Below are 22,486 nucleotides of genomic sequence, written 5' to 3'. Positions count from 1 at the left end.
TTTTGTTGGAAAATTCTCCCACATTTTCAAAAAAGGAATTAGTGATTAATAACAATCATTATCATTAATGGTTATAATGTTATCTAGAAAAAGTGCGTTTATAGTACTTTTTATCATTTTTTGTAAAAAAAAATCCCGTCGACCGTTTTTTCCAATTGGATATTTCCCACAATTCAATATGGGAAAAGTCAGGAAATTGGAAAACTCCAATTGGAACATTGTCCCATTGGAATCTTCCAATTGGTAACATTGGCAATGGGCTTAATCCAATTGGAGGTTCTGGCAATAAATTTTAATGGGAAAATATTTCAACTTTTCTAAATCTCTTAAAAGAACACCTATTTATTTATTTAGGAATATATTTGAAGTTTTGTTTTATTGTTTACCTGTGTCCTGACATTGTATCCATCCAATTCCAAGCTAATACTTCTGTGCTGATATCTTAGCGATAAGATTTAAGCATCTTTTAATGAATTTGAATGCAATAAATCATATCAAAAATTACCTGAAGTATTCTTACTCAACCAGTGACACAAATTCCATTTTTTAAATATCTTTACACTAGTTCATCTCCTCAGACGCCATTTTTAATCGATTAAGTTGTGGTTACAAACGACTAAGAACTTATTCATTTTTTCAAAGCTATACTCACTTTTACGCTTGAAAATGTTATTTCGGTTGTCAGTACCTTTACACAGAAAATGTACCATTTTCTTGATTTTTAATGAAGATGTAATTAATTGATGGAAATCCATATGAAATGTTTTACCTAAGATCATAGTTTATTTCATACACACTGTTCTGCAGGGGAGCAGGACCTTTCAACCCCAAGAGGCTTTTTAACCCTTCTAAAAAAGAACACTTTTCAGTTTTCAACCCTTAGACTTTTAAACCCCTATTTCAAAGACTTTTCAACCCCTACCTGTTTGGACTTTTTAACTCCTATAACAAAGACTTTTCAACCCCTAGTTGAATTATTTTAATAACCATATTAAAGACTTTTTAACTCCTAAACCAAAGACTTTCCAACCCCTATTATTTGGTTTTGAGCTGGTCCAAGCTAAACACCATTAAAAATGCTGCAAGGCATTTTAGAATGTTAACATGCATCATGTGCCAATGCCTTCCTCAAACAGTATTACTAGTATATGTTTTAGAAAAAAATATCGAACTGTACAAACATGTAAGGCTGGTGAATTTTGCATTACAAAATAAACGCTATTAATTGGTAATTAATGCCATGTTGTCACTTTACTACATACCCGGTAGTAGTATATAAGCCAGTCATCCTACAAGATAGTAGTGAAGCAAAAATACACATATGATGATTACTTGTAGATCATCTTGTATATGTGGAAAAAATGAACTTGTTATCTAGCTGATTGTAAAAACACTTTGTCATTCTTAAAGGGACTCGTACCTCATTGGCACCAAATAATCATTTTCCAGGTAATGTGTCTGAAATAATTAGTTAACTCTTTGATACTGAAATTGCAGAACAAAATACAATGAAAGTATGAAAATAAAGTCTTGTTTTAATCAGGGGTGAACCTACGCTTTTTACGTCATGGACAAATAAATAGCATAACCACTCAGCAAAAGGGACTCATACATAATTTATGGATATTTTGATCATGCATACCTTGGAAGCAACACCTTTTATTTCGTATTTAAAACAAATTTGCTAAAGAACCACATTTTACAAACTACGAGCTATAACTTATACAATAAACTCATACCTGGTTGAGCATTTTTGATGTAGAAATGAGGCACCCAAACTGCCAACAAGTACATATATGCATGCATAAATATTGAAGCAATGGTTAATATCGTCGCTTAAGTATATCCCTCACGCATCAAAATTAATTTTGCAATTGCACTAGTGGCCAGAAGGGGGGGGGGGGGGGGTGACCCCCCCCCACAACCACAACGTACCGATGTCGTCCAAGTTAACTTTTCGTTTCGAGGCAGGGGATACAGGGTAATCCAGAAGAACTGGAAAAAGGGTTGTGAAATTGCGTAAATTTGTTTATTTTTTGTTTAGTGACACTGTTATTCAAAATCAATACATACACATATATAACAAACATCAATTGTGACTGATAAACCTTTAACTACATACTAAATAATGCATTTATTGAAAATATTTATTACTGATAACAAGATTGTAACCGTGTTTTTAATAGCAGAAAGCGCAAAAAATATTTAATGATTGGTAAATGCTAAAAGATTTATTGTGGTCTACTATAGTCTCATAAGGTAGAAATACCGTGTGTAATGCTCATTTCTTTCAAATTTAACTCGATATCCTTCATAAGAACCATTGTTTTCGACATTTATTCATTCTTTTAGGAATATTGAAACAACATTATTAATTGTGGTAAACCTTATCTGGCAGTACTTAAGAGTGCATCTTTGACTTTATTACTCGAGTGAATGCACCTTCAAACCGGTTTAACACCAACATGTCACAGTAATCAATACCATCTGTGTTAAGATGTCGGGAATGTGTTAGACGAATGATTTTGTTTTATGGAGCTTTGAAGAGCGATGAATGGCACTAAAGTGGTGCCAAATGGATATCTCAAACACCCATTGGTAAGTCATTTATTTTTTTCCATTTAATTTTTTGTCTTGATTTTTGAATATATAAACAGTCAATAAGTAGGACATCTCGTTAAGAACGTTCACTTGAAACAGTCCTCTTCTTATCCACACTTCGACAAGGAGTGGGGCTACTCTGCCTAAATAGCCGTCAACGAGTATTTTAAGAAATATCAAAATAATAAAAAATGGTGTCCCAGTGGTTGCACCAGTCAATTGTTATCATGCCCCCCCCCCCATAGTCCACCTAAATGACCGTCAATGGGTCTTTTGACGATTTTAAGACTATGGCAGTTACAGGGATACACATGAAATGTCAAAATAATAAAAAAAAGTATCCCTAATTGCTCATTATTGTAGCTACCCCCCCCCCCCCCCCCCAGTCTAAAATTATAGACGTGCAATACATTCTTCCAATCCTTACTGGTTGACGGTACATTTCCTAACAGGGCACAAATCCTGAACACCGGCTAAAACACGCATTTGTTTACCGTGATCGATTATTCGATGATCTAGATAAATACAGAGGCTTGCCTTGGTCACACTTGCAAAGTTTCATCTTGTTTTGTTAAGCATTTTTCTAAAAAATGCCATTTATTTAATATAGCATACTTTTTAATTATAATTGTATGACCATGTATTTTCGCTTTTCAAGTGTTCGGTATTTGTGCCCTCCATAGCGTATTTTGAAGGGTGATTTACTATCCATAAAATTGAACGATTTTCGACATAATATTGACGAGATCGTGAATCTGTACTTTGACAGCTGTTTTCACATGAACCAAAGATGTTTCATACGAAAGTTTAACTTACTACAACATAAACTCTCCAAGATAATTGTAAAAAACATCAGAAAGTGTTCGGATTTGTGACCTTAGCCAGTAACGTCTAAACGGGTTTGTGCAAAAACCGGGGGGGTTTTGAAAAATATTGAAATTGTATTAAGTGAAGTATTTTATGGTTTAAATTGATCATAAAGGTTTATATTCATACTTTACCATGTAAGTGAAAAGTTATTTTGCATTAAAACACATTATTTACCTTTCCAATAAAACAAAAGTTGACAGACACAGACAACAATTATGCCAAGCGGAACAACTCGACCCAATCGTAATAACTCGGCCACCACTGACAAGCTTCTAGATAGACCTCGAAAATACAATCGTAACAACTCAGCCATGGCCGAAATGTTCCAATTGTTTAAAAATTGTGCCCTGAAGCCTTGCAGGTGCCCTTCATGTATATATCGCTATGTTTTGACAGCAAGAAATGAAAAATAAACGTCAAACTCATAATTATTCATAGGATATGACATTTTTATGTATGGAACTGATATAAAATTACATAATCTGGTAATATTTCTTGTTTTATGATATTTTTGAGATATTAAATGCTTTAACCCAGAATCCCGATCGGAATAACTACCCACTTTTGATACTAAACAATTTGTATGTGAAGGATTTGCCATATCAAAAAAGATACAAAAATCCGTAAACGTACAATTCTTGGGCAGGGTTCGACACTAACAGTAGTCCGGTAGTCCGAGACTACCAGATTTATGGTCGGACTACAAGACATTTTAAGTCAATAGTCCGTCGGACTACTAGAAGAAAGTAAATATCACATCAGTTAATTGAGCATAAAATCTTTATTACGCTTAAACTTGCGTAAAACGTGATGTCAAGAAGCCGATTATCACCGGTAAACACTCATTGTACAGCTTGCCGAAGATGGCCGGGCAGTTCCGGACAACATGGACTGTTAACCGAATTTCACGCGCATTTCGTATAGCCTTTCGATTAATGTTTAAACCAGTCAGTAGAATGTCTTTATTTAGAAAGGGAAAAAAACATTTTCACACTCTATGGTGTGTTTTAATCGTCAGACATGTGCACCTCTGCTTAAATGTCAGCAAGGTAGATTTGGGTCCAAGTGGCAGATTTTCTAAATCCCTTGCATTTTCAGTCAAAAACAATGAAAGATACGATGCAGATAAACACTTGACGGTTGTAACTATTTTTAGATTTTCTGAAAATACGTCATGATTATTATGGTTTAGGGTATTGTCAAATGTCGGTGTTTATTTAAAGCAAACAGAAGGAATATTATGTCTGGCTTATGCAATCTTTTAAACTGGCTTTTAGAAGAACAGCTGATAAATTAATCATACTGCCAAAACAGGTATAATGCAGTGTAAGTGCAGACGATGACAGAGTTGTGTGCTTTAATTTTCGCGCCAAAATGTAACATTTTATACATTGAAGCTAGGGCCAATAACAATTAACACCACGCCGATAGCGATAAGGCTACACCTACAGTGTCACATGACCTCCGACAAATACCCAGAAGCAGACGATAATAATACAAAAGTTATAAATGACAATCAGATAAAAAATGCATGGAACATGGTAAAACGTAGCAATAAAACCAAGTATAACATTAAATAAGTTCATTATTATTAATTGTATGCAATGTATAATTCAGGTAGAAAAATGTCTAGACTTTAAAATAATTTATTTCTAAATAACATCGGAATTTTGTTACAGTACAATAACAGTCTCTATTTTAAAACTCAAATAAAGGGAAACAAAACATGTATTAATTTCCTATCCGAAAATCAACAAAAAAAGATGTTTGTATAGATCCATTGTCAAAACTCAATGGATTTCGCTGTTTTTCTTCCTTTTTCGATTCAGAATCACCTGTTTTATACAAGTGTAATGCATTATTATCATTATTTATATAACTACCTTATTGTTTCTCTCAATGAATAAATTTCCGTTTTAAATGACATGCAAAACTGTTCTAACAATAAGCATAGAAATTTTGAAACGACCATAGTCATTATACATGCAAAGGTTTTTACTTTGATTTGCGTCATTTTAAAATATGATTTTGTTTTATCTATACGTATATACTTTTTGTGACCTTAAGCTATATATCAGATATTTAATTAAATTTAATAAAAAAATGTAACTCACATAAATTGAGGTGTCTTTTTCACTAATATGTCAAACAAACTTAAATGCAAATGTATATGCCTCGGTTTTAAAACTTTTCGCACAATAAGGAGACAAATTTCAAAATCAAACTAAATCGCAATATATCATCAATATTGTACACTAATTCTCATAATGATATTTCTTATTTTAAGGCTATTAAAACGGAAATATACGTATATTATGTACGTTTACATTAAGACATTTTGAGAATTGAATTAGTCTACTAAACAGTCCCTTGTTATCAATTATAATTTTAGCGGCATAAAGGGAAAATGTCAGTATTTCGGATTTCTTAAACTGTCTTTACTATCTCTCAATTATGAGACATAATTTGTGTTAAATATATATAACAGCGTAATTACACTACTGTTGATATGTGAGGATTGTCGGAGGTCATGGCGGATAGCAACGGCAACTGATAAGCCCTGCCTAATTTGGACGCTAGTTTGAGTGACAGGCAGCGTCATGTTAATTGTTATCTTACTCCCATACAAAAAATAATTAATAACACTTTCGGAATTTATTTCATCATGTTTTTTTAAGTATTATATGATATGTTGTTTAGATTAACAAAGAATACTGAATAGTAGGATGCCAATAATCAAATATTGTTTATCAGTAGGATGTCTGTCATTTGTGCCATAACTTAGCAACGATCTCAGTCGAGGTGTTTTAGTGTCAAGTGATTTATTGCAACATTTTCCTGAAAGTGACAGATTATGGGGTATTTTAGCATGGTTTTTAGATTTTTAATCTGAGGTATTTTAGCATAGTTTTTAGCATTTTTTTTGGTTTTAAAATTAAATTTAATGGCCAAAAATTGTTTTGAAGAATGTGGAAATTTTAAGATTGAAACAGATAAAAATCATGACCAATCAAAGGGTTATACTGACAATGTTCTAAGAAGGCTAAGTCTCACAAAACACTGAAGGAATCCGTTGCAGGCTTGCATTTTTATGGACTACCATAGTTTTTGCTGGACTACCCAGATTTGGGATCCAGTAGTCCGAGGGACTACCTTGTGAAAAATGTTAGTGTCTAACCCTGCTTTGGTCTACTAAGATTTAGCTTGTGAATGTCATTTTACAGCGAAATCAACAAGTTAAAAAAATACTCATGACCTGTTCCTTATCAATATGAAATATCTTTAAACTTTTAGGAACATTATGCAAAAAAAAACACAACAGTATGTTTTACCTTCGGTATAAGAAAATAACTATTTTCTAATAAAACTACTGTTGAAAAATGTAAGCTAATGAAATGGAAAATAAAAAGATGCTTCCAAACATGCCATATTTTCTTGAGACCATTCAGGGGGATTAATGTTCAAAAGTCTGAAAATTCAGGGGGATTTTGGTAGTATTCAGGGGTTTTTTTTAGCAGGTCTAATTTGACAAAATTTCAAAGTATTTTAAGACGCAAGTACACAAAAACAAATTGCCATAATTTTGAAAGACTCCCGAGGGGATTATGTCCAGAATTTAAGGGGATTTGGGTCACATACCAGAGAATTTTCATCATCGCCATGTAGCATTACGGGCATGACACACGTGCCAATTTACCTTGTCTACCCGTTTTTCCAGCACTTCATCTATATTTTAATGAGACACAGCCATATTGCATAATAAAAGCACTCACTTGCAAAATAGAATACTTCACAGAAAAATATGTTTCAGAGACAATTTAATGGGCTTACCTTCCTCTAAAATTGGATACAAAATCTGCTCATTATGATCATAAATGATGACTTTCAGACTAATAGAGAGAATGGAATGATTTATCAATATTTTTCATTTCAATTCCCAAATAGTCAGATTTGTTTGCTTCTGATAAAAAGCAAATGCATAATTTATTGTTTAAGTTCATAAACATATCATCTTTTGGCATTCATCAAAAAATGAAAAACATCACCACCATAATATTAAAATAAATAAAAGTCATTTCATCCGAATTGTCTACTTTCAGTTTCTCTTCTGGAAGTTCTGTTATTTTCCGATATTTGAGATGAAGGTCATGTCATGTATGTAAACATATTAGTGGGTCATAACAAAGAACAGCATTGTCTATTAGTTATTTTAATCCTTTTCTTTACCAAATAATGTACTGTCACCTTTAAATCATAAATCATTTTGATGACAATGACACATGTTTAAACACTTTAATTTGTTACATCCTCTCTGATTGGATAAAACCTATAGTTTTAACCAATGAAAATCGTCCTTTTATCTGACCAGTCTAATTGACATTTCTTATGCAAATTCTGACAGTTTCAATCAAAACAATGCATGAAATGTGCCCTGCTGACTTATTAAGTGTCACCCAATTGGTGTTGTTAAAACACACCATCAGTTGATAATCCAATTAAGACAAGAAGGGCATTATAACTGCAAACAGGCATATATAATTAAACCCTGTGATAATTTTGCGTAATTTTAAACACACTTTTTTTAATTTCGGGGGATTTTCATCCCCCTCCGGGAGACCGGGGGATGGGTCGAAATTCCGGGGGATTTTTCCCCCTCCGGGGGATATGGCATGTATGTCAGCTTCTGGGTTGCTTTGAAGTTGAACTGCTCACATGAACCCACAAAAGATGTGTAGGTATGTGCTTAACAATAAAGGATAAAACATTAAAATGAAGCATTTCAAGTGGAGGTTTTCATTAGGGTAGTGCTACCTTAAACACACACTTTACAATTATTTTTTTCTCTTTTTTAATCTATTTTCTTTAACCAATGGACTATACAAACAGTAGGGTCAGTCCCAGTATACAGGACAATTATTCAATAAAATGTTTATCCTTTTGATATCATAATTGGTAAAAAAATATCAAAATGTAAAGAAAAAATAACAGAGACCGGGTTCAAACTGTGGTCGCCAAAATTGCAGTCCAGTGTTGTATCCACTGCTATGAAAGTTTACATTTATTTATTTGATTTAATATATACCTAGCTTGGTAACATTAAGTGATAACATCGACTAGCCAATCACACATAAAAATTAATTATACTAGGTATACCCACCTAGTAATCTTTTTTATGGAAAAAAAATGTGAAAAATCAATTAATTGTAAACTATGTGGTACTTCAGTTAGTTAGTTTCAATGCATTGTACACATTGATACCAAATTCATGTCAGTTTTCGACAATTTTCTCTTCTTTCGCTATTTCATCATACGGTGTATAGCCACTGAATAAAGTTTTACTCTGTTTCATTGAGTATATTTCTTAAAAATCCTTTCTTTGTTCTAATCTGCTAAAAGGTCACAGTCATGTGAGCATCTTTGAGGCCTCTCAGTTATTATAACCAATGCACCAGTCAATTGTACCAATGCACCAGTCAATTGTAACGGTTACTAACCACGCCCCCCCCCCCCCCCCCCCCCCCCCCCCCCCCGGTCCGGGGGTATACTGGGAATAGTCGGGAATTGGCCGTGTTTTTACTTTCTATGTGGCCACGCAGGGCCGGGTGACCGCAGTGGTTTTGTCTTTGAGCCAAATTTAGCCGAGATTGGGCCTTATATAGAGTCTCTGGTGTGCAGGGGCATTTGGCCGGGGTTTTACCATCAGTTCGTTCCCGCAGGGGAGGGGATTAGACCCAGGGTTGGCTGGACCGAAAGTCAAAGTCCCCGCTATTCCCTGGACCTGGGGGCGCCAGGGTTACAATTGACTGGTGCACAAAATATAAGATATTTATAAAATAAATAAAAGTACAGTTAATCAATATATTTTAATTTTAATGTGGTAAATTAACAAAGAATTAGATAGATGCTTTATGCAAAATCTCACAAAGATGTAAAAAATTACTAAAGAGTTCAGGTTTGCTAGTTTGTAAAAATATTTCATGGAATCATGGTAAATTGTTATATTATATGTCCAATGACAGCCCATATATTTTTTAACTACTTGAACCTTTCTTGTTATAATTCTTATTATTATTATTTTTTAGTTGATGTGTGATGCTGATAATACAGAGACAGCTAGAGTGACAGAGTTTGATGAATAAACTTAAATTAAAAAACAGTGAGTACAATAATCTATTTTAACATGTCTTGTGTGTAAAGTGTGATTCCGAAGCAGTAAATATATATATATATATATATGTATCTTTAAGTTTTGAATCACAAATTTAGATCAAAGATCTATTATCACACAAAACTTAAAGGATATATATGAAAAGTCATGTGAATTGTGCAAGTCATATAATATAAAATTTATATTGATCAAGTCAAGCCATGCCATGTAAAAAAAACTGACATCATATCAAAGATTGTATGAATCATTCTCAGAGCTATTGAAAATATTTAATTGGTTGTAAGCGGACCATGCACGGTAATTTTGAGTAACCCCACCAGCCAATACAATATGGCTAAAAAGGCTTTGATAATATTTTTTATCTAATGTTTATCTTTCCTAAAATATTTATATTTATAAATCTATTTACCAGTATAAATCTGTATTTATTTATTTATTAATGCATTTATTTGCTCACTAATATATACAATACACTTATCGTTGTATAATGTCTAGCTAATACATGTATACAAATATGCATAATATGCATAATTATTGGGGGGGGGGGGTCATAATTACCTATGGTGTACTGTCTTGTTCTTACGAAGATATGATTTTGACTAAAATCCTTACTGAAAAGGCAGTGCAGACTGGCCTGTTTAAATAATTAATTAAATCTTAATGGGTTTAAATGTATTTTATTTTATTTTTAAAGATATTTTAGAGTTTAAAAGGAAGAGAGTCTGTTTTAAAGACTAAATGATTATATAGTCAGGATAAAAAATAATTATTTTTCAAAATCAAGTTCAAATAATTTTCCATTATTTGGCAAATGGAAAAAAGCTTTATATATTAAGAATGTTTTACTCGATAGAAAGTAGGCCTAGTATCTTTTGCATTGCAACACTAAGAAAGTAAATATTTATTTTTTGTCTTTTACCAATTCCATCAAAGTCTGTGAGTGGCTCATGATGCTTAGGCCTGCCAATTGAATGGTTTTCGAAATCATAAATTGAGACAACTTATAACTTTTGTATAAAATCTTCAAAGCTTTCAATAACTTAACATGTCATCCACCTTATTGTCTCAATTTAAAAATAGTTTTCACTCAACAACTTACTTATTAATCAGGATAATAATTTGATAATGACTATCACTATCATTCTGTAAGATAATGTACTGGTACATAAATTTAATCCCCAATATATCAGATGAGTGTGATAGTATATGCTCTTAATAGTTGTAGCCCAGAATTATACGTAGGAAACAATAGAGTCATTGGACTGTTACACGAATTTCAATAGCTCGAAATTCGCCTTTTATTTGTACCAGCATGGGAAAACCCTGTTATGTTAATACATATAGCCCGGAAGTAACAAATAAAAGGTGAATTTCGAGCTATTGACAGTCCAATGACTCTATTGTTTCCGAAGTAATGTGTGTATATTACAACGGTTTAATTTTGTTTGTACCGGAGGATTAGGTCGGAAAAACTAGAATAGCTATAATTCCGGGCTACAACTATTCCGGGCTATATGTATTAATATATATATATATATATATATATATATATATATATATATATATATATATATATATATATATATAAATGCACGAAATCAATGTGGGATTTTCATTAAGTTTTGGTTAAACCATCTTTGTAACAAATTACAGTTACTTCCAAATTACATCTTATTCTACATAATACAAACTGGAGGACAGTTCTTTTTATTTGGTAATGTTAAGAGACTTGAAGACAAAAAAAAATGTTTAAATTCAGAAAACCTTACACAAAGTAGAAACCTTCTATTAATGTCATTATCTTGAAAAAATGAACATGCCTTTTAGCAAAATTTTTGTATCAGTCTGTGAAAATCTACATTTTGCCTTCGACATGTTATACAATTTAAGGATATTTACATGGAAATTAAGTTCAATTCTAAATTGACAGTCATGTATTTCTTCCAAAATTTTCATAGTATAAGGAACATGAATTTTTATGCCCCCTTTTGAAAAAAGTGGGGTATATTGTTTTGCACATGTCGGTCGGTCGGTCTGTCTGTCTGTCGGTCGGTCGGTCGGTCGGTCGGTAGGAATACCAAATGGTTTCCGATCAATAACTTGAGAACGCTTTGACCGAGGGACCTCATACTTGGTATGTGTATTGGTCATCACCAGCAGATGAACCCTATTGATTTTGAGGTCAGTGGGTCAAAGGTCAAGGTCAGTGTGACCTTTACATGAAAAACGGTTTCCGATCAATAACTTGAGAACGCTTTGACCCAGGAACCTCATACTTGGTAGGTGTATTGGTCATGACCAGCAGATGAACCCTATTGATTTTGAGGTCAGTGGGTCAAAGGTCAAGGTCAGTGTGACCTTAACATGAAAAACGGTTTCCGATCAATAACTTGAGAACGCTTTGACCCAGGGACCTCATACTAGGTAGGCTTATTGGTCATGACCAGCAGATGAACCCTATTGATTTTGAGGTCAGTGGGTCAAAGGTCAAGGTCAGTGTGACCTTTACATGAAAAACGGTTTCCGATCAATAACTTGAGAACGCTTTGACCCAGGAACCTCATACTTGGTAGGTGTATTGGTCATGACCAGCAGATGAACCCTATTGATTTTGAGGTCAAAGGTCAAGGTCAGTGTGACCTTAACATGAAAAACGGTTTCCGATCAATAACTTGAGAACGCTTTGACCCAGGGACCTCATACTAGGTAGGCTTATTGGTCATGACCAGCAGATGAACCCTATTGATTTTGAGGTCAGTGGGTCAAAGGTCAAGGTCAGTGTGACCTTTACATGAAAAACGGTTTCCGATCAATAACTTGAGAACGCTTTGACCCAGGGACCTCATACTTGGTAGGTGTATTGGTCATGACCAGCAGATGAACCCTATTGATTTTGAGGTCAGTGGGTCAAAGGTCAAGGTCAGTGTGACCTTTACATGAAAAACGGTTTCTGATCAATAACTTGAGAACGCTTTGACCCAGGGACCTCATACTAGGTAGGCTTATTGGTCATGACCAGCAGATGAACCCTATTGATTTTGAGGTCAGTGGGTCAAAGGTCAAGGTCAGTGTGACTGTAAGCTGAAAAAAGGTTTTCTGATTGTCCATATTTTTTTAATGCATGCACAGATGATTGGGATTGATGTATAAATGTTTGTATAGAAATGATTTTCTTTTATGTTACTATTTTAGTTGGGCATTTATTTGCCTTCTTAAGTTATCATAAGTAGATGACCTGCCTCATATGCATCCAATGACAAATCAGCTGTCATTTCAGTCCATGCATATTTCATTCAATTGTCCAAATATTTCTGGCAACTTGGCGCTCAGGGGGCATAATGTTTGACAAACATCTCTTGTTTATGAATTTAAGTGCATAACTGCAGATAATGATCATTATCTTAAATCAATTACAAGCCAATTCATAGTCATGCATATAGCCGCCTTTTCAAAATATGATAGTGATTGTCTCAAATGACCAGTCTTTCTCTGTGGGGGGTGGGGGCTGTCAGTCATAAGGAAACCTTTAAAAGGCATATTCATTCAGCCAATCAGATGTCAGGTTCAGTGAAAGGGGCGATGCCAGGTCAAGTAAAAGGGGTGGAGCTAAAATAAATACTGACATTCAATGAAGATAGATCCCCCTTTGGCCTCACAAATATGTATCAGTCACACTAGGGGGTGTGACAGGGTCAAGCCATAATGGAGCCATAGGCAAGCAGACTTTTATTAACCCAACAACAGGTGTAATTTTTACCAACTGAGGAAAAAACTTTAGAGGTTTTATTATTGCTCATTTTTTTATACAAATTAAATATCTAACAATGACAAATATAAAATATGATAATTCAAGCATAATATTGACACCAAACATGACACATCTTGCAAATGGTCTTGAATAAAATTCCTACACTTTTTATAATGATAATACATGGGACCAATATCAAAACCATTATCCTGTTAAATAGGACAATGGATTTGATATTGGTAATTCGCAGACAATACAATGTAATTAAGTAAAAAAAATACACAGTATGCACATCTGGCTTCAAACAAAAATTGTTGCTTAGGCCAAAAAAAAGTATCCATAGTTTCCATTTAAATATCAAAAAAGGTAGGCATACGGTAACTGTTGTTTTTTTTAGGACCATGTTTCTTTGGCAAACTGACCTATATCAGGGAATTATTAAGGTCTTTACTAAAAAAGCACATATTGATCAAAACACCAAAAACAAAAAAGGATCAGAAGGATGAAAATAGGGTCAGTTGGGCGGAAACAAAGATTTTTGAATCCTTATTTTGTCAATGATGTCATGTCAGTGATCAAAATGATAACACAATTTAAGCCCTGCATTCTGGAATGTGGGGCTAAATTCTTGATTGTGTTATAGTAGGGCCAAAAATAAAATGATTCGGTTAGGGTTACATCCTTTTTAAAAACAGAAAGAGTAAAAAGTATAAAGGATTACATTTTTAAAATACATAATATATATGCGTTTTCACTTTAAAATACATGCATTGTTACAGTCTTGTTTTCAGTAAGTAACTTTTCCTTGAATGCATTCTTTGGAAAGTAATTTAAGGTTTATTATTCAAAATATATGTTAGTCAACTTGTGTATGTATTGATTTCCAACTTTTTTATTTTTTGTTTAAACTTTATGTATTAGAATTTCTTTGCGTAAATACCTGCTTATGTGATAAAAGACTGCTGACTAAAGATTAGATTTCAGATTTTGATATTTCCATTCCAAATTTAATGTTTTACAGCTTAAACTGCTACTAACAGTTTAAGAAAAATGCATAAAACATCAATTTTGGATGGAAGTATGAAAAGCTGCAATCTGATATTTTGTCAGCAGTCTTTTATCGCTGGTTTGCAGATATTTACGCAAAAATTCGCTTGTTCGAAGACAAAATTTTTAAAAAAAGTTGTCAAAACGTTCAATCTGTGAGGTTGCAGCTTTAATATAAGACTAACATAAATATTAAAAACACATGAGGCCGCTTTAATATTAACATGTCAATATCAAAAAGAAGATGAAAACTGAAAACTATGAGAAAGTGTTTTTATAATTAAAAATAAATTGCTTAAAGCAAATATCTGAAATTAATAATTGTCATGCAAAGCAGCCTGTAATGAATATGAATATTAGATTTTGGCCTTGAACACCTTTTTATGAAGAGTGTTTTGAAGTAAGGATTATCATAATGCTGAACTTAATATTGTACTGTAGCTTTGTAGCAAATCCTTATGATTAAAGTCACTGTGTCTTCCTTATGCTGTGATAAAGATCTCCATAGTAACATTTCTAAACCTAATAAATTAAGTGAAAAAGGGTGTTTATTGGGGGTAATAAAACACATCTTGATAATGGCCAGTAATCTTTCAAGTGTTGGTAGGATGGGAGGGGGGTCTTAACTTTTTGAACTGCCAATATTTTCCTGGTTATTTTGTCCACCATGTCAAAATGATCTGGGTTGTTTTGTCAACCCTGTTTAAATGGGTTGGACGTGTTTTGTCCCCTTAGTCAAAAATGACATGGGATGTTTTGTCCTACATTTTTATAAAGGAGTTCAGAATAAATAACACATTAGTTTTCGTGCTTATGTAAAATAAATGCAAATGACTTTCATTATAAGTTTAAAAAATACTCTTAACGCTGCATTCTCACAGATTTACCATTTTTACAACTTTTTTATTTTTGTCTTGGAAAAAAGAGCAAAAAACAGATCTTAGATTTTCATATTTTCGAAAATGTTTTAGAGCTTAAAACCTTACTAACGGTTTAAGAAAAATGCATAAAACATCAATTTATGAACTTAAATATAAAAATCCGCGATCTAATTTTTTGTCAGCAGTCTTATTAACTGGTTTCCATGGATTGTAGCGAAAATTGGCTTGTTCCAAGACAAAAATTAAAAAGTTGTCGAAATGTTTAATATGTGATAGTGCAGCTTTAATTATGGTAGCTTTTCAGTCATTTGCCTATATATGTCTATTTGATTCAGTAAATACTTCATAATATTAAAGCTAGGCTTATTAGGATATGCTTATTTTTCATTGGGTTCTATTTTTAGCACATAACAGCTTCATTACAAGAATATATTAATTATTATTAAAGCTGCATGCACTCTCACAAATTTACCGTTTTTACAACTTTTTTTATTTTTTTTGTCTTGGAAAGAGCAAATTTTTGGGTTTAATAGTATCTGCAAACCAATGATAAAAGACTGCTGACATAGATCATATCGCAGATTTGCATATTTTCGTTTGAAAGCCAATGTTTTGTGGGTTAAACTATTACTAACAGTTAAAGAAAAATGCATGATCTAATTTTTTGTCAGCAGTTTTATATCACTGGTTTTCATGGATTCTTGAAAAAAAAAATACTTCCTCTGTTGGCCAATTGAGAACAAAATCAAGAGGTTTGGGGTTTTGCTGTTTATATGTTCTGGAATTTTTCAAAAGCATTTATTTATAGGACTTATGAATTTTATGTACAGCATTCTGTATATTGTCAAGTGTCCTTTTTTTAAATTATATACATCGGATCATGCTAAAAACACAACATGCCCTTTGCCATTAGTTGCAAAAGAAGGCTATTCAAAGGCCAAAAAACAAAAGTTGAAATAGGTAACTTTATTGAGAACACTTTCTGTGTGTGTTTCAGCAAAAGGTATAGTTTGTGTCTTGCTATAAACAGATTGGCATGTATAAGTTGAAGTTTAATGTTTTCATTCAAAGAATATATTTCTTAGTGTAACATTGATAAAATATTTATGATTTTAGATAAAATATTTATGATTTTAGGAATGTATGGTTTCCATGGCAACCAAAAGTAACAAACTTGATTGATCATTGAATACCTATGCATAAACGTGTATTTCATTTATGGGAATATCATTGAACAGTTGGCCATCTATAAGTAAAGTATGATGGCACTCATATTTTCCATACATGACTGCAGTATAATATTCAAGTGTACATTATAAATCTACATGTTATAACTTTATAGTTATACATACATATAGTTTCAATGTTCCTTGCTTTATGTTTGTTCTCAATTTTGTCAAATAAGGCATGTGTCAATGCTTTCCTTGTAAATACATTTCAGTCTGTGTCATCTTACAACTCTAAACTAATGAAATGAGCAAAAATATGAACTATTCTAGGTATAAGTAAGTTTCTATGGCAACCAAATAAAACATGTCTTCCTATTGAAATAAAAAAAAATTGATTTCACCAGACAAGTTACATCTTTTAAATAATTGCTTGTTTTAAAATAATGTGTTTGTGTTTTGATCAATACAATGATAAGCTCACTACTTTTGATCAATTTACCTTGTTTAAGAAAAGTGGCAGATTTTCTTCACAGGGTCTATTGTTAATTGCTGTAAACATTCTATTTTACTACATAGCTGGCTGAAAATTTAATGCTGTACTGAAATATTTCCTGCAAACATAACATATCAAATTCAAATGTGATTTTATGTATTTAAGCAGTTTTTTGCGTTTATTTGGATAAATTTCTCGTGAAAAAATTGTAGTCATGGCAACCGTTTTTTATGAAATGCACATGTAGTGTTACATTCTCCATAAATGATGTTATTGATGTTATTGATGTTATGATAATGTTTCCACAAAAATAAAAAGTGTTGCATTCTATTTCAATGGAATACAGACTCTTAAAATCAAGGTAGTTGTATTTACTTATGTTTCCATTTCCTTCATTGTTTTCGCCATTTTATAACAAATAGTGGTATCGCGAAATTTGTCCTCAATCAGTCAATTTTAAAGATATCAGCTTAAAACTTCAGGACTTTATTTCTGAAACATAGCACATTCAGAAAATGTAAAAACCTGAAAATGTCATTTTTCCTCATTAGGACCCATTTTCGCAGACTTGGTCACATATATATATAGATGGTTAATCTTATGACTTCCTGATAGTATTTAAGTTGTGAAATATTAAATAATCTTATCATAAAAAATGCTTGGAAATGACAATAAAAAAAAGATATTTGTCGAATAGGAAGTTTCACCTGTCCTGTTTATATATTACAAATCATTTTAAATCAGACAGAAAATTCAATATACTTGTTGTATCTCACTGTTGATTTGTCTTCACATTTTGTATTGTCACATCAAGCCTGTTTGAACATCCTAGAGAAGATAAGTGTATAGAAGCGGATATGATATAATAAATATGCATATAAATGTGCTTGGGGTTATTTTCAGATTATCATTAAAATGGGGATAATGGATGACTGGCCACACATATGGGGCTATGGACAAGCTTCAGAGCAGGCTGCCAGGTGGTGGTGTTAGTAGTTTATACTCCGGGTCCCGGCGTGAGCACATTGAAGGGTCCCAGAGTGACAGTTCAACCACCCACACCTATCCTGGGCAGAACCAGTACTAGGTGCCTTCACCTCTGCAAGGAACTGACAGTTTCTGTACATGCCAGGTGCAGTGGTACAGTGCGAATGGTCGTAGAAAGGATTTCATAACCAATCACAACAGAGGTCACCTGGTCCGCCCGGGAATCGAACCCGGGATGTCCAATTCAGAGTCCAATGCTCTACCGATTGAGCTGACCGGGCGGACATATTAGCTACATTAGATGACAAGCCATCTATGCTGGACATTCTTCACAATAAAATGTGATGTCACAGGAGCTGTCTATCTCAACAGCTCACACTGTCCGTATTTGACTAAAGGAATGAATGAAGTCACTGCAGAAGTTAGATTGAGGAATGTCCATGTCACTACCCATCATTTGGAAGGAGTTGGATAAAAAAAGTGTGGCCTATGTATTGAAACAGGTCCGATTTCCAGTTACGGACAGTCTTGATTTGTCTGATTACATTTTTGACCAACATGATGGTCTAAAAGAACACTTACTGGTAACTGGTAAAATCATGGCCCAGTTGTTCCAAGAGGCAGGAGAGTGGGAAGTTACTAGACTCCATTTCTTTATGGGTTGATCTGAGGTTCCAGTTCAGTTAAAGTACTGATAGAACACCAAGTGTTTGCCATAATACAGCAACATTTCATTTGTAACTATGTATTTGTTTGAATTGTTGAAACAGTACTGTTTACTAAATAATGTGTATGTATATGAAGAATAATATTATAAATAATTTGTAAGAACCTTTTGATATTAAGTAAAATGTCGATAAGTCTAAATATGTATCTGCGAATCATTTTTGTATATCTGTAAAGATTACATTGCCTATATTCCTCAATTTATATTTTTCTTTTAGCCAGTCAATAACTTTGTTAAGTTCTATCTTCAAAATTGTCGGGACAGGGATTATAGCCCTTAATTAACCCAAATATGTAACATTCAATGCAAAATTGGCTGCAATTAGGCAGTTCAGATGCAGGAACAAACATCACTTGGGTCCTTAATAATAGCTTTCCATCTGACATTGAAGATCCAATAAAAGGAATTTGTCATGTGACTGTTTATTAACTCTCAATTTATTGAAAGTGAAATTACTTACATGATTTGTAAGAACTAAATTATAATGATATCAAATGATTGTTTAAATTAAATAAAATAGATGATTACATACATGAACTATTTTTATTTCTTGTTTGTCAATATGAAGAGTAATGCAATGGCTTTTGAATTTCATAAAAAAGGATGGAAAAATGTATGTTTATTGTTTAAGCAATTAATTAAGTAATAAAAGTTGTTTTTTTTCTTTTTTTCAAATTGTGCTATCTTATAATACAGATCGTTATTTGTTTAATTTTGGTACAAATGAAGTATATAAGGTATGTCTAATGTTACAAATAGCAAAAATTCAAATGCAAATCATGGTGACTTGACTAAATGTGAATGCTAATTGAATCAAAATAGTTAATAAATAATAATGTTCATTTGAAACAATTGAGAGTATAAGTTTGGTTTGTGTATGCCATATATTCCCAGGGGGGAAGGGGGGGGGGAATGAAAAAATGAAAAGTATATTACTATGCGCAGTGCTATAATAATTAATAAGTAAATGTTTTTGTGATCACAATTTGTCCGGCGTCCGTCTGTCGTCCGTCCGTCCGTAAACTTTTACTTTAAACGACATCTCCTCATAAACCGCTTAGCCAATTTCTTCCAAACTTTACAGGAATGTTCCTTGGGTGGTCCCCTTTGAAAATTGTTCAAAGAATGGAATTCCATGCAGAACTCTGGTTGCCATGGCAACGGAAATGGCAACGGAAAGGAAAAACTTTAAAAATCTTAGTTTTCAAAACCACAAGGCCTAGAGCCTTAATATTTGGTATATAGCATCATCTAGTGGTCCTCTACCAAAATTGTTAAAACTATCCCCCTGGGGTCAAAAATGGCCCTGCCCCGGGGGTCACTTGTTTTACATAGACTTATATAGGGAAAACTTTAAAAATCTTCTTCTCAAAAACCACAAGGCCTAGAACCTTGAAAATTCTCCTGGGGTCAAAAATGGCCCCGCCCCAGGGGTCACTAGTTTCATTACATAGTGTTATATAGTAAATCTTTAAAAATCTTCTCCGAAACTGTAAGGCCCAGGGCTTAGATATTTGGTATACAGCATCATCTAGTGGACCTCTACCAGATTTGTTCAAATTATTGCCACAGGGTCAAAATTGACCCCGCCTAGGGGGTCCTTGTTTTTACGTAGTGTTATATAGTAAATCTTTAAAAATATTCTTCTCCAGAACCGTAAGGCCAGGAGAATAGATATTTGGTATACAACATCATCTTGTGGACCTCTATCAAAGTTGTTCAAATTATTGCCACAGGGTCAAAATTGGCCCCGCCCTGAAAGTTATTTGTTTTTATATAGTCTTATATAATAAAACTTTAAAAATCCTCTTCTCCAAAATATAAGACCTAGAGCTTTCATATTTGGTATATAGTGTTACCTAGTGGACCTACACCAAACGTATTCAAATTATTGTCCCGGGGTCAAATTGGCCTTGCTCAGGGGTCATTTGTTTTTACATTGTCTTGTCACTGAACATCTTTTCCTCTGAAAGTAAAGGTCAGAATGACTCCATACTTGATATGTAGCATCCTTACATGGTCCTTTCTCAACTTTGTTCAAATGGTTTTGTTTGGCCCCTTTTAGGGGTCACCAGAGCAAAAAATAGAAAAACCTTTAAACAACTTGATCTTATTAACTGCTTGATGGATCTTCAAGTCTGAAGCATCCTAGCATGGGCCTCTGTCAGGTCTTTTCAAATAATTTTGTTTGGCCCCTTTTAAGGGCCACCAGAGCTAAAATTAGTAAAAAAACATAACATTTTCTTCGCATGAACCCCTTGATAGATCTTCAGCAAATTTGGTTTGAAGTGTCCTTGCATGGACCTCTCTTAAATTTGTTCACATAATTTTGTTTGGCCCGGTTGCCATGGCAACCTAAAGGAAAATGTCAACAATTGGTTATAATCATCTTCTTCTCCTAAACCGCTTTGACAATTTTGATGAAACTTCATAGGAATGATCCTTGGTTGGTGCTTTTTCAAAATTGTTCAAAGAAATTAATTCCATTTAGAACTCTGGTTGACATGGCAACCTAAAGGAAAAGTGTCAATAATTGGTTACAATCATCTTCTCCTAAACCGCTTGGGCAATTTTGATGAAACCAAGAATGATCCTTGGTTGGTGCTTTTTCAAAATTGTTAAAAAAAAATAATTCCTTGCAGAACTCTGGTTGCCATGGCAACCTGAAGGAAATTATAGGCTGTCGTGTCCGCGCTGTGACTTTCTCTTATATTGACAGATTTTAAAATGAAAATGCCATATGTTTTCAACATACCAAGACAATGTGTCGTGTGCAAGACCCATGTCCCTACCTCTAAGGTGAAAGATACACAAAGTGTTTATTCACAATGGAATGCTGAATATGAGGACATAAAGAGTGTTGGCTGTCATTTAGTATGATTGTTGTTTTTTTTGCTCAGAGGCAATTTAATATAACTTGCAATATGTATTTGACACATAAAGGCAAGATAAACTTTTTATACGCCCGAAGGGTTGTATTATGTTATGGCCTCCATCGTCTGTCCGTCTGTCTGTCCGTCTGTCCGTCCGTTAGCAATTCCGTGTCCGGGCCATAACTTGGTAACTAATAAAGCGATTTTCAAATAACTTTATACAAATCATCACTACATTAAAAGGATGTGTCGCGCGCAATTTCCAGGTCCATACCTTAAAGACTAGAATCACCATGGGGGTGCGTTAGCAATTCCGTGTCCGGGCCACAACTTTGTAACTAATAAAGTCATTTTCAAATAACTTTATTCAAAGCATCATTACTTTAAAAGGATGTGTCGCGCGCAATTTCCAGGTCCACACCTCAAAGACTAGAATCACCATGGGGGGGGGGGGCGTTACAACTTTGTCTCTAATAAAGTCATCTTCAAATAACTTTATACAAAGCATCATTACATTAAAAGGATGTGTCGCGCGCAATTTCCAGGTCCATACCTCAAAGACTAGAATCACCATGGGGGGGGGGGTTACAACTTTGTCACTAATAAAGTCATTTTCAAATAACTTTATACAAAGCATCATTACATTAAAAGGATGTGTCGCGCGCAATTTCCAGGTCCATACCTCAAAGACTAGAATCACCATGGGGGGGCGTTACAACTTTGTCACTAATAAAGTCATTTTCAAATAACTTTATACAAAGCATCATTACATTAAAAGGATGTGACGCCCAATTTCCAGGTCCATACCTCAAAGACTAGAATCACCATGGGGGGGCATTAGCAATTCTGTTTCCGGGCCATAACTTGGTTACTAATAAAGCGATTTTCAAATAACTTTATACAAATCATCCCTACATTAAA

The 22,486-nt window shown here is 33.6% G+C and overlaps 1 protein-coding gene and 1 long non-coding RNA gene across 2 annotated transcripts in view; both read left to right on the top strand.

Annotated features, from left to right (window-relative positions):
* LOC128227680 (proline-rich transmembrane protein 1-like) overlaps positions 1–22,486 on the top strand; it is a 31,346-nt gene that overhangs the window by 1,152 nt on the left and 7,708 nt on the right. The window lies entirely within an intron of this gene.
* On the top strand, positions 2,090–20,498 carry LOC128227681 (uncharacterized). Its single transcript, XR_008259845.1, has 3 exons — positions 2,090–2,598; positions 9,555–9,628; positions 17,882–20,498. It is a non-coding gene; the product is annotated as an uncharacterized LOC128227681 (long non-coding RNA).

Source organism: Mya arenaria, chromosome 3 (assembly GCF_026914265.1).
Source record: "Mya arenaria isolate MELC-2E11 chromosome 3, ASM2691426v1".
Taxonomy (NCBI): Eukaryota; Metazoa; Mollusca; class Bivalvia; order Myida; family Myidae; genus Mya; species Mya arenaria.
Note: the sequence above shows the minus strand (reverse complement) of the source record. Positions and strands in the feature narration are given on the sequence as shown.